The following is an 18,411-nucleotide window of genomic DNA, read 5'->3' on the forward strand; positions in this document are numbered from 1 at the left end:
GTAGGCAAGTCAAGGACTTGCCTTAGCTCTTTTTCCATGTCCTCCCATTAATTGTATGCATGAATCCCTTTTTTTCTGGAGAAAAAAAAAAATAATATAGGGTCATGCTTTTTTGATACATAAGATTAAGGAAATCAGAAATGCACACTTTATGCAGCCTAGTGCAAAATCAAAAAATGATCAGCACATTAAAACCCTTAACTCTCTGAATATACATGCCTTTTTAAAGGACATTTAGAAAATCAGAAGTGATGCAACAAAAAATGTGTGTATACATACATGTATACACACACATAAGGTATTGGAAAAACTGGGGAAAGTGTAAGGGTGGATCAAGGAAATAACTGAGCGGCTGGAGAAAGTGCCTTAGAGGGAAACTTAGGTGTTACCCAAGTATTTGCCAAGTGTATTTGCTTATGCAAAGTTCCACATCAAATTCCAGACCAGAGCCGGCTTGCATGCTGCCAGTTGCTGCTAGTTTAGACCTCAGGCAAAAAATCTGTGTTCAGTTTGTCTGACCCTGTAGATTTTCCTGGAATAGCACAGTCCATTGCCATAAATTGGAAGAGAAGGAATTCAAAAGTTATCGAAACCAAAAGGCCTTTGGTTTTGATATGCAGCAGTGAGGAGGGGAAAAAAAAAAAAAAGGCAAATAAGAACATGTTTAGGGAGAGTTGAAAACTAACTAGTTTTAATACAACATTTCTCATGGTTATAAAAGCAATTGTCTGATGTGTGGTCTCTTGTGAAAACTGCAACTCTGAAAACTTGGGGCTATTTATCAGACCTCTGTCCATCAGTTAAAGGCAGAGGAGGTCAAATGAGAAATTCTCTTTAATAGAGAGGGTGATAAAACTTGTGCACAAATTTTCCAGACAAGATGGATTTTTCATCTTTTCTGGGCTTATATCAAAATAGGCTACGTAACTTAGAGTGGGGTTCCTAGCTCTGGAATGTAAATTAATGAGCCCACTGGGTCTCTGAGAAAAATGTTATGATGTGAGCAAGAGAAGACAGAGACCAATATAGTTAGATGGGTCAGTAGGTTCTCATGATTAAAAAAAAAAAAGGCTAGGACAGTTGAACAGGTAAATCAGCATCATTTTTCAGCATTATAGTAGAAGTAGATTGGCAGGCACTAAGCATTCAGTCATTGCATTGTCATTATATTTGGACACCTGCTTTTACAGGAAACAATGGACACTAACATCACTATCTACTTCTCTTTAAGATATCTCTGATATGTAAAACTGGCCAACTCAATTACTATCTTAGTACTTATAAATTCTGCATAACTGCTAGAAATTAGTATCATTGAACAAAAAAAGTGGGAAATTTTTTTTCTTGTCACTCTTGTTTATTCTAACCATCTACGCAAATATTCATATTGTTTTATTCCTGATACAATCAGTGAAGGAAGGTCACCCTCCAGAATTTCCAGATCCCACACATTTCTTCTGAACGTGAGGAAGCTGAAGTTAGTCTCCGAAGCACTGGAGCTAGGTGTGTAGAGCTCTGACTGTAGAATTCTCTTTAGAGAACAAAGTTTTTTTTTTTTAACAGATTTCCTTGTCATTTGTCTTATCCTGTCGATATCTAGGATAAAATATTTGTTAACCAGTAGAAACAGAGCTATGCCAACACTGTGTTGGGAAAGTGCTCCAAATGAACTAAAGTGGGAGAAAAAATGCAGAAAGAATACCCCAACTCTAATACCCCACTGACTTTCTACTTATCAATGAGCCACTTAATTAATGTTTTTATAAGCCTGTAAGGACAAAAACCATTCGTTTTTGTTGTTTTTATTATTAAACTTCAGATGATAAATGTCTTAAGTACTGTGCTCAGGCCATTGCCTACAAGACTTGCAGTTAATGTATAATTAACTCCAATTTTCAAGCAACTTATGCTTGTTTCCTGTATGCATTTCATTAAGATGCTTTACAACATAATGAAATTTCATTAAGGGAAAAATAGAAAACAAAAAGCACTCTTACACAACATACTTGCTGTTCATCTATTTGAATTTGCCTTGCATTTTCAAGTCTATATGCATTTTACCAGAGTAAGAATGTTCATGAGCGGCAACACTGGTGTCTAGTGAATCTTATCTGACCTCAGGGTTGCACTCAGTCCTTTTTTCAGGAGGGGAGGATTAGATCAAGCTTGTTTATGCTGACTGTTGGTCACAGGTCAGATGGGATGACAGTGGCTTCTGAAATGTTCCACTGATTGCTGTGAGATCCTCCAGTTCTGACACACTGGAAAGAATGTATAGCAAGATGTTTAAATAATGGGATAGAGACTAAGGTGGCAAGATGGGGTCACTAGATGCTACAGGTAGCTGAAGGAAATAGGACATGAGCTAGCAAGTGGTTGGTACAGATGTAGCCATCAGTCATGGAATCACAGAATGGTTTGGGTTGGAAGGGACCTTAAAGATGACCCAGTTCCAACTCCCCTGCCATGGGCAGGGACACCTCCCACCAGACCAGGTTGTCCAAAGCCCCATCCAGCCTGGCCTTGAACACCTCCAGAGATGGAGCATCCACAGCTTCTCTGGGCAACCTGTTACAGTACCTCACCACTCCTGTGGTAAAGAATTTCTTCCTTTTATTTAATCTAAGTCTACCCTCTTTCAGTTTAAAACCATTCCTTGTCCTATCACTGTACTCTCTGAAAAAGAGTCTCTCTCCAAGTCACAGCTAGATGAATTTCAATTAACCACCCTGGGTAAAATCAAGCAAGCTCGCACAGAGAATCAGTGCAGGAAATACCTAAACGTTGGAAGAAACAATTGCTTTCAGTGGGAGCTGCAGAATATGAAGGAACAGTAGAGCAGAGCTTTGAATTGTGTCTCTCCCATTCTACCTGAAAATGTGGTAGAGAAGGATGTAATAGGAAATCAGAAAAGACACAAGTCAGAAGAGATGTGATGGATCAATGGCAGTTGTGACAGGACATACACACCAGTAGGACAATATATGATAATGGCAAAGAAGGACGTACGCAAAGTATAGAGGCTTAACACACGGTTTGTATTAATATGGTGTATTATACAGGAAGGCAAGAATAATATCAAATATCATTTCTTAAAGAAGCTTGCAGTCAGGAAAATAAGACTTATTCTCAAGGATATGTAGTTCTAGGACTGGAGTTTGTCGTCAGGAGCTCAGCCAGGCCAGAGCATTTCCGGATGCAGGGTGTGCTGTTGGTGGCTGGGATGTTGCATCTGGAGTGCTTTGATTTCTCTGATTAGAATGCAAGTTAGAAATAGAGAGACAGCCCTTCGTTAGCTATGTACTGTTTACATGTTGTAGCATAACAAAGCTTGAAAGAAGTTTTAAAATCCTTTATTACCATAAAAAAAGAGAAAAAAGGAAAGAGAAAAACCTCCACCACATACAAATCCAAACCCAAAACAAACAAACAATCTCCTCCCTCCCCCCAATTTGTGTGTATCCTTTCTAATAGTTCTTCATGGCAGCTGAAGCATTTTCGACAAACAGTTGCTCAAAACTTTGCTGATTTACTTTCTTCCAACTAATTAAAGTCTAATTAACTGCTGCTGTTGTGTTCTTTGTATAACTATAGCTTTAATTCTTATGAAAACTGCTTTCATTTTCTTTTTCATTCTTGACCTCTTTTTATCTGGTTTTATCCATTTTGAGAGAGTTCAGCAACCTTTACTGCAAAATACTGCCCTTTCTTCTGCCCTCCCATTTTGCTTCTTATACACCCCTAAAGATCTAGCAAAAAAGAAGGGGCAATGTATTAAAAAGTCACTTTGATATTTGGTGCTGATTTTCACTACATGCCCTATATGGAAAACAAAGAGCATTATTTAAAGGTGATCTTTTCCAAACCTTTCATAGTTGATTTTTCCCTGGATTGGTATGATGAGACTTTAAAGAATGTTAATGGCAGATTTTCCAGCATGGCTTAGTTGAGTGTTTTCATATTAAATTTTAATAATCTCACATGGAGATTTTTGCGGTGCAGTGAAATTCAGCAGAAGTATACAGTGCTAATAATCTGCAAACTGTTATTACTGAGGTGCCTTCTTTCTGTCTGGTGTATCAAAAGGTTTCCCTGAACTGTAACATAAAATAACTTCTCAGCTATAAACTCAAAGCTCATCAGTTAAAAGATAAAGCTGAGGAAAAAGAAGACATCAGTGTATTCAGAGTTATTAAGATGACTAAAGGTGACAAATATAAGCCACTGCTATAGCGGCTTAAACTTTCATATATCTGTGAAGAAGATAAATGATCCTAAGATGTTTTTGATGGCATATAACCAAAGGAAATTGGGAAATATCAGAACCAACATAATTGAGTTCCACCTATAGTGCAGGAGACTGTCCTGCTCTGCATTTTCAATGGAGGTGAGCACAAGCTGAAATAGAGAATGCTTTCTGAGTTAAACAGAGTCTGCTCTAATAAACAAACAAGAAAGACTAAGTGAATTTGGCTGGTTTTGTCCAAAAATAATTAAATGCAAGGGATGGTACTTTTGCTGTCCATGAATATATCAGTAGGGCAAATAATAAAAGCAGTACAAATATATTTACAGTAAAAGATATTTTACAAAAACAATTAGATATAAAATAGCTATGAATAGGTTTAGTCTAGAAATTAGAAAAAGTTTCCCACCAACTGAAGAAGTGAGATTTGAAGTCAGCCTTCCTGTAATTGCTGGGAAAAGGACCCATTTCTAAGACAGCAACTGATGAGTTTATGAAGGGATATGACATAGTGCATGCAGATATACTCACGATTTCTGATGGTCTGCTCACTCTGTGCTTCCTTACCTTAACTGCAAATAATCTGCTTGTTGGTAACCCTATAGAGTAGAATAAAAACCAGTCTTTCTTCTCTTTTGCCCTCCCTTCCACAAACACAGACAAAAACCATAAGGATTAGATAATATCTTTTATTGTTTATTGTTGTAGTGATTTCTGTAGCTCAAGCAAGGTTGGGGCTCCCTTGTGTAAATAGAAGGTGATTAAAGAACTTGCAATAAATAATTTACCACTAATTAAAGTAAGTCAGCCATTAAATTATTTTAGAAAACTGCCTTTGTATTTTCACACATGAGTTTTTAATAATTGTTTGTCACAGATCAATTTTACCATTTCAACAGAGAAAGAATTCATTACAAATGTACATAATTAGTTTGCAGTATTTAACCCTCCTAGATAAACTCTTCCAATTTTTCTTACAGACTGTTTGAAATCTTGGGTTCAAGCAGCTCTCAAAAGCTCAAATAGCTATAAGTACTTTCCCCAGTACTACCAAAAACTAATGCTACATTTTAATGTGTTGAGGACAGAGACTGCTGGAATAAATGTGATAAATAGTCAGGAAATAGCTCAGAGGTTACAGAGATGTCTTTTGCATGGTCTGATGATTTTTTAATGCTTTTTCAGAATTCATAGCAACTTTTCCCACTGCATTCTTTCCAAGTAGATTGGATAATGTGATACGAACTCTGATTTAGAAATCTTTCAGTTCCATGCTTTGTTTATAATCTGATAGTCTTACCATTTGTTATCATCATGGACTAAGTGATGTATCTTCTGGGCCACCCTTGTGGACATTGGTATGCTATCCACATTGCCTTGCAGAAACACAGAGCTGTGAAGAGATAACTGAAAGATGCAGCACTTGCTGCACTAATGCGTAGTTATTTGGCTACTTTGATGTTCTCCCACATGACAGCTCATCCTTTTGCTTCAAAGGGATCCCACTAAACAGTAACTGAAATAAGGGCCTACGGGAGTCTCTATTTATAGGAAAAATCACACCCTTTTCTATGGCTCTTCTAATCGTGTGATGTTTTAAATATATAAGCCTTGTTGCATGATAATCTTTCCTGACTCACCTGCATACTTGGGTCAGAGTTTTTTTTGACCTGTGGCTTTTCTAAGATGTTCTCTTACAAGGCTCTGTAGCCTGTTTTCCTTTCCAATTGTTTGAAAGGAGTGAGATCTGCTGGAAGTGTGAAAATGGTATGTTTTGGTCAACCGCACAATATTGAAAATTTTGTTGCTCTTTCTAGAAGTTGTTAAATGACGGTGAGAAAAATACACTTTTAAAGCATTTTTCTTATTGATTTGTATCCTAAGGGAATTAGGTTGGCATATCTATGTATGATCCAGTGTACTTAAGGTTCCACTAAACTAGATATCACTGAATCACAGAATAGTTTGGGTTGGAAGGGACCTTAAAGATGACCCAGTTCCAACTCCCCTGCCATGGTCAGGGACACCTCCCACCAGACCAGGTTGTCCAAAGCCCCATCCAGCCTGGCCTTGAACACCTCCAAAGATGGAGCATCCACAGCTTCTCTGGGCAACCTGTTACAGTGCCTCACCACCCTCAGAGTAAAGAATTTCTTCCTTATACCTAATCTAAACCTACCCTCTTTTAGTTTAATGCCATTCCCCCTTGTCCTATCACTCCACTCCCTGACAAAGAGTCCCTCCCCAGCTTTCCTGTAGGCCACCTCTAGGTACTGGAAGGCTGCTGGTAGAAAGCTGGAAGGTCTCCCTGGAGCCTTCTCTTCTCCATACTGAACAACCCCAGCTCCCTCAGCCTGTCTTCATAGGAGACGTGTTCCCGCCCTTTGATCGTCTTTGAGGCCCTCCTCTGGACTTGTTCTAAGATGCCCATGTCCTTCTTGTGCTGGTGGCCCTAGAGCTGAATGCAGCACTCCAGATGGGGTCTCACAAGAGCAGAGCAGAGGGGGAGAATCACCTCCCTCGCCCTGCTGGCCGCACTCCTTTTGATGCAGCCCAGGATACAGTTGGCTTTCTGGGCTGCAAGCGCATATTGCTGGCTCATGTTGAGCTCCTCGCCAACCAATACCACCGACTCCTTCTCATCAAGGCTGCTCTCAATCCATTCTCTGCCCAGCCTATATTTTTGCTTAGGATTTTCCCAGTCCAGGTACAGGACCTTGCACTTGGCCTTATTGAACCTCATGAAGTTCGCATGGGCCTAACTCTCAAGCCTGTCAAGGTCCTTCTGGATGGCATCCCTTCCTTCCAGCATGTCAACCGCACAACACAGCTTGGTGTCATTGGCAAGCTTGCTGAAGGTGTACTCAGTCCCACTGCCCATGTCACTGACACAGATGTTAAACAGTGCTGGTCTCAATACTGACCCCTGAGGAGCACCACTCGTTACTGATCTCTGCTTGGACATTGAGCCGTTGACCGCAACATTTTGAGTGCAACCATCCAGCCAATTCATATTTTATATAATATATATTACATTACATTATATTATATATATTATATATTATTAATTATATTAATAATTATATTATTAATATATTATTATATATATTACTTATAATGGCTACTTGGGCATCACTCCCAATTACTTCAACCTTTAATGCAACACCCACCATCCATCAAATCCGTGTCTCGCCAATTTAGAGACAAGGATATCATGAGAGACAGTGTTAAATGCTTTGCACAAGTCCAGGTCGATGATGTCAGTTGCTCTTCCCCTATCCACCAGTGCTGTAACCCCATCATAAAAGGCCATCAGATTTGTCAGGCATGATCTGCCCTTAGTGAAGAATATTAATATTGAATATTAATGAGCTTTCTTGGGCCGCTCCTCTCTCCAGTGCTCTACTCTGATCCCTGAAGAGGCCAAAATCTGCTGTCCCAGAGTCCAGGGTAGGAAGCTTACTGTGCGCCCTCCTCGCTACCTTCTGAATCCCAGACTCCATCATTTCACAATCACTGGAGCCAAGGCTGCCCTTGAGCTTCACCTTCCCCACCAGCCCCTGCTTGTTGGTGGGAATGAGGCCCAGCACAGCACCTCTCCTTGTTGGCTCCTCTATCACTTGGGGAAGGAAGTTGTCATCGAAGTATTCTGGGAACCTTCTAGATTGCCTATGCCCTCCTGTGCTGTCCCTCCAACAAATATTGGGGTGGTTGGAGCCACCCATGAGGACCAGGGCTTGTGAATGTGAGGCTGCTTCTATCTGTCCCTAGAGGGCTTTAAATGCTTGGTCTTCTTGATCAGGTGGCCTGTAGCACACTCCCACTACAATGTCCTCTGTCCCTGCCCTCCCTGTAATCCTGACCTCTAAGCACTCTGTCAGCTCCTCAGCCATCCCCTGGAAGAGCTCCATGCAATCCAGCTGCTCACTGACATAGAGGGCAACGCCTCCTCCTCGTCTCCCCTGACTGTCCTCCCTAAAGAGCCTGTATCCTTCAATCCCAACACTCTAGTCATGGGAACCACCCCACCACATCTTACTCCTCTTGTTTATTCACCATGCTACATGTGTTAGCATAGAGACATTTGAGTTGGGCCCCTGATGAAGCTGACTTACTGGCTGGAGTGGCTGGAATTCCTTTGAGCTGCTCTTCAAGTACTCTCCTGCTGATCAATGACCCTTCTCCAGGTCCGTCCTCCCTTCCTCCCTCCCTTCCATTTTAATGCGAAGAATGTCTCTAAAACTTCTTGATTTTTGAGTCCAACTGTTTTTAATAGATGGATTTATCACAACCTGACCAGAGTATAACAGAAAGAATATTCAGATAATCTTTGAGAGAGCATGGATATACTCTTTAAATTGTGTAGGTAGCAGCTGTAAGATTTTCTCTTGTGTCAGTCATCATTTTTTTTCAGTTCCCCACTAATAGCTTGGTCTTATTTCCCCCCTTATAGTTAAAATAAAATCTTACAGATTTGATGCTTCTGCCAGGAATTAATGGATAGCACACATTTGTATTATAGAAAATGTCTGACAATCCTACTATTGTGAAAAAGGTGTGGAGCATAAACTGTCTGTTCCTAAGAGTGGACTCACTTCAGTCAGAAAATATAACACTCAATAAGCCAAGGGTCACAGAGAAAGGAAACTGCCCCATAGTGGGCAAACTAACCTTATCAGTGTCAAAGAGCTTGGAAAGACTCTTTGCTCTAAGCATGGAGTACGAATGCCTTTGTTTCAAATTCAGGGGTGAAATATAACCTGCAGCTTTTGAATATAATGTGTAAACTTTGATTGCACACTTCATGCCTTTTGATGGTCACTGCTCACTGCATCTCAGGTGAAAATTTATTGGTTGGGTGTTGTAGTCAGTTGCCAGTGATAAAATAGGTGGCAGCATTGATAATTCTGAGAAAATATTTCCAGTTTTTGAAAATCTTTGCTGATGTGCTCATTGACTACTCTTTAAGAGATGTTTGCAAATGGTCCTACAGTAAAGTAGTATAAAATCATGGCTGCGATTCACAGTTTATGCAGAGAAAATGTAACTGCTTATGTTAAGGAAATATATCTTAAAAGAGCAATGATCAAAAAAAAAGGTTGATTAGAGCTAAAAAATGTAGTAATTTGGAACAATGCAAGTCAAACATCTTAAATTCTTTTTTCTTCTGTTAGAAATCCACTAAAAAGCCTTGCCAAGCTGTAACAAGTCCTTTATCCCACAAACACAAAATGATGTGGAAAGAGAATATTGCCCTCCAGCAAAATTACATGCCAGGTTGCCCAAATGTCTTAAGTTGTTCTCTGTTCTCTCTGGCTCAGGCTTCCTTTTCTTTCTCATTTTCTTAGCTGAGGTGATGGCAAGGAGATTTCTTAAGAGAAAAAGAATGCAGTGGTTTCCAAAATAGGTAGAGGAAATCTCTCTGATCATTTCAGCTTTTTCTTCATGACTTTCAGAACAGTTTAATGGAGAATAGGTGTTAGTGGCCCTGAAGTCTTTCTGCTTCACCTCCTTCTCTTTGGGAAGGTAATTTTAAACCAAAATGAAGGCGGAGTACTGATGGAAGTCACCCACACAGGCTGTTTGGATGTGTATTGTACATAGCTGTGCCTATCAAAAGGGAGAGAATTATAGCTTTCTCACTGCAAAGCCCAGGAACTTTTAAGATACGTTATTAGATAGATACTGAGCCACTTGGGTATAGACAGGTGAAACTCTGCCTGGATAGCATGCCATGGGTCTCCGCTCAGGAAATACCAATAGACTTGCAGTTTATATAGCTAAATATTTATCCAAGGAGAGATTTAGAAGGGAACACAGGAATGCTCCAGTGGTGTCACAAACAACTCCCCACCACCTTGGTGATCACACAGGATCACAGAATCGAAGGGGTTGGAAGGGACCTTGAAAGACCATCAGGTCCAACCCCCCTGCCAAAGTAGGCTTCTTAGAGCAGGCTGCCCAGGTAGGCGTCCAGACGTGCCTTGAATATCTCCAGAGAGGGAGACTCCACAGCCTCCCTAGGCAGCCTGTTCCAGTGCTCTGTCACCCTCCTCAACAGAGGATAACCTCCGTTGTCTTCCTTTCTCATCAGAGGATGGGAAAACACAGCGCTGGCCACATGGGTTTTCCACATCTCAAGATAATTAGCTCTGTGGAGAAGAAGCAGCATCTATGTTTCTTGCTAGCTTCCCTCAGCTAGTAAGTCATCAAGGTGTGCCATAGATTGTCAAGAAATTATAGGTTCAGCTCAGGATGAGTAACTGTCAGGTTGGTCTCTGTTTCACATGGGAGGTCAGAAAGATGGATTAACCTGGTTGTGACCCGTGCAGCACTCATTGTGGGGCTGGGCTTCCTCTTCTTGCTGGGAGCCATCCACGTGTTTTCCTTCCACCCTGCTGTCTGTAGGCTACCTTCCTGTTGAGCTTTTACGAAAGATTTGGGGGCAACTTCTTCCTAAAATATAATCATTCCTCTTCAATTCAGGTCAAGACTTGAATGGCTGTGAGCCTCGATGAAGAGGGGATGTAGCCTCCCAACAATTAAACCCATTCAGCACCTTGTGCCACTGACACAAGCAGTTATGCAAGGGGCACTTCTTGGCCAAGCAGAAGTTGATGGTTTGCTGTAGGCACAAACCTCCTGACAGATTTCTTCTGGTCATCATCAAAGGAAAGCATTTAGGTATCTGCAGCCGCTAGAGCTCTTGGAATAAGCAATATGCAGAAGTTGAGTATGGGGTGAAGGGAGTCCCTTGGGTGAGTGTCCTAGTGTTTCTGAGTGGCTAATATTTGAATTCAGAGGGTATTTTTAATCCAAGCATCATTTGCATATTAGAGCTGTCTCAGATCCCAAGTGGCATCTGGACATTTGCCTCTTCACATCCACTAGCTACCACCACCATTACAGCGCAGATGGCAGTATGTGTGCCTTGGGGTATAACTAGTAATGGGGAGTGAAGGTCCGCAGTTGCCAGAAATTGAATTATCAACAGCCAAGGGTCTGAAAAAGTGGAAAAATTAAACAGAGATAAATCACAGCACGGTGATGGCCAGCATCCAAGTAGTCCGAAAGAACGAATCAACAAAGCAGCCAAGCTGCTAACCTAAATATATAATTTACCCTCAAATTAATGTTCTACCTGCCCATTAAAAATGTGTTGTTCTAGAGCTTTATACACAGCTAACCAAATTTACTTCAGTTCTAAAAACAGTGGTTGGAGAGATCCGCGTCCCTTTGATGAAGCAGCCGGAGGAAATGCACACAGCTCCGGTGCCCGCGGTCACTCTGGGTCTCACCACGACCCAGCTTCCCATTTTTTCCCCTCTTTTTGAGACACTTACCCCCGCAGACATCCTTTCCTGGGCAAGGGAAGGGGCTGACCTGCCCCTGTCCTCCCCACCCTACCCAGCACCAGGGTGGGCCATGCAATGCCCACCGTGGAGTTGGAGGCTGGGTCCAGCCCTCTGCATGTGTGAGTCAAGCTGAGCCCGAAACCCAGGGCGAAGGAGGTACTATGGTGGGTGAGGATCTGCCAAGATCTGTCAGTGTGGTTTTTATATGTTGCAGCACGCTGCACCAGAATTTTGCATGGCAGCCTTTTGATCTTGCAGCTCTGCAGCAATCCAAAATGTGTTCAAAATATAGTGTTCAGATCAGCAGTGCTGTTAGAGTGCTGCTAGAAGAGCATACCTGACTGCATAAAAGTTACTGTCTGATTTCTTTCCCAGTGTAGAGTGGAGGGGGGTTATCTTCCCTGAAAATGCTGGTTAGGTGCTAGGCAGAAATAAAAAAATATATCCTAAATCCTGTCTCTACTCCCCTACTTTACAATGCCAGGACCACAGCTATCACCGTATTAGAAATAGTAATCTATGGTGAGAAGAATTTCTAGCTTCTTCATTAACCAAACTGATAGTGCATCAGAAAGTGTAGGAAGAATGATTTCGTACATTATTAATTACCTGCAAAGGATGCAAAATTTAGGAGGTCTTGTCTTTATGAGTTTAGTTTCTTAGGTAAAAGACCAACTAGAAGAATCCAGTTTGCCTATATTTAAGTTGTACGTGGTTATAAAGCAGACTAATGGGAATCTATTTTCTCTCTCTCCCCACACTTAAAAGCTTGTCCCTGAAGGGTGTGCACTGAAGAAAACAACAGTGCTGTGACTATCACTTCAAAAGAGACAGTCTCTTCTGCCTACTGATGGTTTCCTCCTTGCTAACTAGAGAGCAGAAGTGCACAGAAGCAGACTGAAGCGTATGCTTCTTATATGTTCTGCTGCAGCTATACTTTGTTGACCAATGCAGCAAGCTCAGCTGCCGTCACTGTAGTACCACTAACACATTCTTCGTCACCTTGCAACCTTCTATAAATGAGAAATACAGATCTGGAGAAGGAGCCTTCTCCTCCTGCTCTGCAAGTACCTGAGTTAGGATGTTCTCCATGCTCGTGTTGGAATGAGGGGCTCCTCAAGGGACAAATGCAGAACCTGTGAGCTAATTCATATAATATTTCTAGGGAAGGCATGTGCTTGTGCACATGGTCCTGTCCATGCCTCCATGTGAGCTGCTTTCTTTCTATAGTGAACCTGAAAATGTGCAGTTTATTTGCACACTTACCAAAAAGAAAATCCAAACAAAAAATAAAATGGTCAAGGCTAAAATAACCAGTACCTCTACTGAATTAATGTGACCGGATTCTAAGGTAGCTGTTTACTGGCATCTCAAACAAAAGGAAGAAAAAGTAAGAATTTCTTTCAGGAGCCATTCAGTTTTATACTCGCAGGACCAGGCAGGTCAGGGGAAAGACAGGGGGTCCCTGAAGCTTTGAGATTGGCAGTTTGATTTTCTCTGAGGTCAGCAAAAACCATAACTATGAATCTTGCTCTCCAGTCTCCTGTTAGTGAGCTTTTCTGTAGTTATAGCCAACATTTCCCAAAACACCTAGGGTACTCACTAGTCCAAATCCCACTTGCAGAAGTAAAACAAAATAGTTGAGTTGGAAAGAACCTTCAAAGATCTTTGAGTCCATCTGCCTGACCACTTGGGCTCACCAGAAGTTAAAGCATAGTAATGAGAGCACTGTCCAAATGCCTCCAGAACACTGACAGGCATGGGGCATCAACCACCTCTCTAGGAAGCCTGTTCCAGGGTTTGTCTCCCTCATGGTAAATAAATTTTTCCTAATGCCTAGCCTGACCCTCCCCTGGCACAGCTCATGCTGAGCCCACTGTCACCAGTACCCCCAGGTCCATTTCTGCTTCCCAGCCACTCAATGACATTACTCCGTCTGGCATTACTCAATCCCAGGTGTAACTTCTGAATGGGAATGCAAAGACTTATCTATACAGTCAGTCCTTCCTAGAGCTGGCGTAAAGCACAGTGGCAAAGACTATAACACCGAACACAAGAAAGAGTTAAGTTTCCATTTCTTGTTCACTTGATATCTTTCCTGAAGTTTCAGAGAAAAATGTTTTGATACTTTTTTTTTTTTAAAAGAAGTGGATTTTCATGGGGTTAAAAGTATCTGTTTCTTTCCCAAATTGTTCCCAAATGAGAGTGTACTCTTTTCAGCCTGGCATTTTCTTCCCAGGGAATTTTTTTCTAATGAGGGGAAGAGTTTCCACAAAATGTCTCATGAAAGCAGTTGTCAGCATGAGTTGATACTGAACAGTACACAGAATGAGCATTCCTAAAAGTAAAAATTATTCAGATTTCCAAAAGCCAACCTGCCTTCAAGAAGAAAAAAAAATAACCAAAACACTAAATATTGAGATGCAGAAGAAGAGCATTGTGGATCCTTGCACATCTGCTCCATCTTACATTGCCTGAAATTACAGGTCAGCGATAGCAGGGAACTGCTATGAAAGAGAATTTCTTTAAAGCACCATCACTAAACAGGACACTACATTACAGTGATCATGTTAAAAGTTGTGGAGGACAGGCAAGGAGTTTGAGATGAGAAGAAGAATAGAAGAATAGCAAAGTAAGTAACAGAACAGGATTGGGTGGAAAAGTTCTGAAGTTTCCCACAGATGAATCAATCTCAAATATATATATATTATATGAATACAATTCTGAAAATAATAAGAAATATCTCTTTGTATGGAAATAAAAAGAGAAAGGAGGTGGAGTCCAGTATAGAGGGCAGCTTCTGAAGCAGTAGTCAAGATACTGTAGTTCTATTCTTGGTATTTTATTCTTTTGCACCTTTTTTTCCTCTCACTTTGCTAAGTAGTTAAGATCTCTGCAGCAGATTAGTAGCTACAAGAACTGTGAGCAGTTGCAAAACTGCCGTTTCTCACCTGGGATGTAAAGCTATACTGCTGTTATTTTACAAATGCTAATGTCTTGCACAGTTTGCTTGAGCTCAGTCTCAGTTATGTGCATGTATGCACATAATGGCACTAAACCCAAACACCACAATTATCTTTACCTTCTTTGACTCTTGGGATGTGCTCATCAATTAGGGTATGCAATGATATCCCTGTTTTTATGTTGAAAAGTCACAGTTATTCCATAGCCATTCACGATATGAGAAGAATTTAAACACTCCCTGCAAGACTCCTTATCTTTTTTCCAGCATTAATTTTCTTTGTGTTACCCAGCTATCTGAGACCCTTTGGCAAGATCCTCCTGGAAGTTGTCATTATCTTTTTTTTTTTTTTTTCCCCGAATCTTGAGTATGGTGAATAACACTGAGTCATCCGTACGCATGTGCGGTTCTCTGTTTTTTTCTCTTTTTCTCTGTTTGTTCATTATTAATTGAATCTGAAAGCTGGCGTTCAAATCACCTAATTTTTAAGGTTTATAACTCAGAGGTTTAAATCTGAGTCAGTGTCCCCAAGCTCCTTTTGGAGTCTGTGGAAAGCAATAAACATTTGTAGGACATGATTCATCTCATCTTAAACTAGATTTGTGAAACAGGTCAGATGAATCATATCTTAGAAGAACTCTACGGTCCTAAGTCTTAAGCCTGAAAGAGAAACAGCCTAGTGTCACGTCTGGAGAAAAGCAAGAGCAAGGCTAGGCCTCCTGATTCTCAGAGGAGTAGGAAAGGACGATGGCAGTGCTGCCCAAGGCGATTTATGTTCCCTTGCTGTGACCCAGATAACATCCCAGGTACAAGTTGGCACGAGCCAGGCTGGTGGTTGCACCAGCAGATCTGTGTGGAAGAAGCAAAGGGGGACAGGAATGATGGGGAAGAGCAGCTGCCCCGCCAGGTGGTCAGAAACTGTGACTAACCTGCTCCTAAAGCTGCACCATGGATGGAAGGGGCAGTCCTCCTCTTGCTTCTCCACCCCGGCTGCCTGCTCCCACTGCACCTCTCCACCAGCCCTGCTGCCGCAGGAGAGCAGTGACTCACGGACCCATGTGAAGGCCATCTCCAAAAAAAAAAAAAAGAAAAAAAAAAAGAAAAAGAAGAAAATGGAAAGTTCATTGAAGCTGCATCTGTGAGCTGCTCTGGCTCGCCACATGGTTGCTTGAACTGACACAAGGGAAACAACTGAAAACTTTCTGGTGAAAGGGAAGGCGGTGTTTGCAGAAATATGTATTATGGTAGTTCTTATGTCCAGCACAAAAGATGTATTCTGAGCAGCTCAATGACATTCTTGCCTGAAGCTTGGAAATATTCCCTTCTTCTTCGTTTTATTTCCTTTGACTCTGAGCTTTTTGTCCTAAAGTACTACAACATAGACACTATCAGCCTCAGTCTGTTACCATAGAGGTGTAGAACAGAATATTTGCTGAGCTGTTTTCATGGTAGTACCAATGCATACTACAAACATTATTCTTTATACTGAAGGTTTTTATTATGGTGGTTTTGAAATGGTAAGCAGTCATACATAGAAATGCAAGCTCTTTTCAGGAAATGTAGCCAATAAGGGAGTTGTTTTGCCATCATATAATGTTTCTCTTACATTAAACTTTACCCATGGATTGGAAAGTTAATTCATTATGAAATATCCAGACGTAGTGCTGACCAGCAGTCCTACTGAGAGTGATTTTCTTTCTGATCTTCTGGTATATATTTGATATTGGCTTATGGAAAGAAATGCCTGCGCAGCAGACTAAGACATACAAATTACATTGTATTCAGTATTGACTTAAACCTTTGATATTTACCATAAAGTAGCACAGAAAGTCTTAATCTATTTTAAAAAATCTGTGTCAGCAAGTAAAAGTTAAGTGACAACTCACCCAGTTCACATCTCTAGGCAGTTGCATTGCAGATAGGATGGGGGAAGCCAGATCCGTGCCAATGATGAGCAAGTGGCCTGGATCAGTTCTAGGCCACTACAAGAATTAGGGTATAATCAGCTCTGAGCTATTTCCATCCAAAAACAGGCTAATTGGAATTGTAGATTCCTTACTGTAGCAACTAAGAGTATCTGTTCTACAGATATTATGGCCTTAGGAGTGCCTGTAGTTAAGGTAGCTCTGTTTTAGCAGCCCCCTGATTTTCTGAACATTCTCTTTTTCACTAAGCTCATATGTTTTTTCTCTCTTGTTATTATGATGTGTTTAGAATGAGTGAGAGCTTCTTTTACGAATTATATAGAGTGAAGAAAGTAGACTTTCACAGTAAAAAAATAATTAGGGAGACTTAGGGAAGCAAGATTTAGGGGTGTAAAGTTATGAGCACAGTAGCTAATTTGAAACTAAATTGAACTGGTAGGGTTTGGCTACCTTGGAGAAATTATTTTGAATAAATAAATTACACTTGCTTGTGAACAGTACACTTCATATAAAAAAGAAATGCTGCAAGTCAAGAGGAGAACAACACCAGAGCAGCACTGGTGCATGTTTTAGTCAGGGTGCATGTCTAATCAAATATTCTGAAGGAAAAAGCTGCCAGCAAAAGATCAGTAGGCTTTTTTTGTCCTCGGTGTTACTTTTTTGTATGCATGTAGGTGTCCTTCTGAAAATCTTTATTGTCAAATGATGCAAGTGATTCAATACCTTAACTTTTAAGCTACACTGCACAAGACTAACTGCGGATGTGCAAGTCCAGAGTTGAGAAATAGGAAAGAAATTATACTTCCATTTACTTACCAGAACTATACCAGTTTAAATCAGTTCGAGGACTTGTCATCTTTTCTAAGAACACTTGTGCTCCTAGCTTCCTCTGCAGTACCTTTCCATTTCGTCATCTTGTAAAGCCCTTGCTGACTTTTATCTTCCTTAATATCTTGACTCTGCATTACTTCCAAACAGCTCTTCACTTGAGTTTCATTCCCGATGGAAAACGTCAATATGAGGACACTATGATGTGCATGTCGAATGTGCACTGTATATTTTGCCATTTTAAATGAGATATAAGTCACAGTGTAGGGCTAAATCACTGAAAAGAATAAATGTTATCCAAGAATAAAAAGCAACATTTCTGCAATTCACAAAATGTAACAATGAAATTTAAAATAAAATCTGCTCACCAGGAGTACGAAGAAAATACATCTGAAAATATATATAATAGGAATGGAGGTATTCCATATATTCCAAATATATATAGTATGGGTGGAACCATCTATTCTTCTGTCCATAAATGATGAATTTTCAGACGCTCACTGTGAGCTCCTCTGTCCCCGTGAGGCAGACGGCATTTACCTGAGCCAGTCCTCTTGTTTCAGGTCCCCACAGAAGGAAGAAAATATACTTAACAGTCAGCAGGATCAATGCTGCCTTCCTCAACCTTGAAAAGAGATTTTAGAAGCATCTTCACTGCAACACTTTTTTTTTTTTTTTCTCCAAATAACAGCCCCAGATCAAAACTGATGTGGATGTTGTTTTTCCACCATTTCTCCCGGGGGCTATGAATGGGGCTATGAAGCTGCCAAACTCATAGTTCCTTTCAACCTATGTGAAGGCACAGCAGTAGGTGCTAGAAATGACGGAGAGGTTCCCAAAGCTGTTGTTCAGTGGGGTAAAATCAAAGAAATTCTTCCCATCACAACAAGGGAGGGTATCAGAGGACTCTGTTTCTCTGCAGTCATAAATCTGGGTGATGAGCACCTAAATGCAGGAAGAGGAAAGGGAGACAGCATGTAATTTCTAGCAAGTATACGAGGAAATTTTCTATGTATCTATAATTGTATTTGCTATTCACAGAGAAATAAAGCCTCCCCAGTAAATAATCTGGATGAAATTTTACCCACAGGAAGC

General features: G+C 40.8%; 1 protein-coding gene and 1 long non-coding RNA gene across 3 annotated transcripts in view; one reads left to right on the forward strand and one right to left on the reverse strand.

Annotated features, from left to right (window-relative positions):
- The window catches only part of DHRSX (dehydrogenase/reductase X-linked), a 168,435-nt gene that overhangs the window by 80,585 nt on the left and 69,439 nt on the right, over window positions 1–18,411 (forward strand). The window lies entirely within an intron of this gene.
- On the reverse strand, window positions 3,018–15,812 carry LOC118245686 (uncharacterized). Its single transcript, XR_004777933.2, has 3 exons — window positions 15,493–15,812; window positions 4,814–4,845; window positions 3,018–3,251 (listed from the first exon to the last, which is right to left on the reverse strand). It is a non-coding gene; the product is annotated as an uncharacterized LOC118245686 (long non-coding RNA).

Source organism: Cygnus atratus, chromosome 1, assembly GCF_013377495.2.
Source record: "Cygnus atratus isolate AKBS03 ecotype Queensland, Australia chromosome 1, CAtr_DNAZoo_HiC_assembly, whole genome shotgun sequence".
Classification (NCBI taxonomy): domain Eukaryota; kingdom Metazoa; phylum Chordata; class Aves; order Anseriformes; family Anatidae; genus Cygnus; species Cygnus atratus.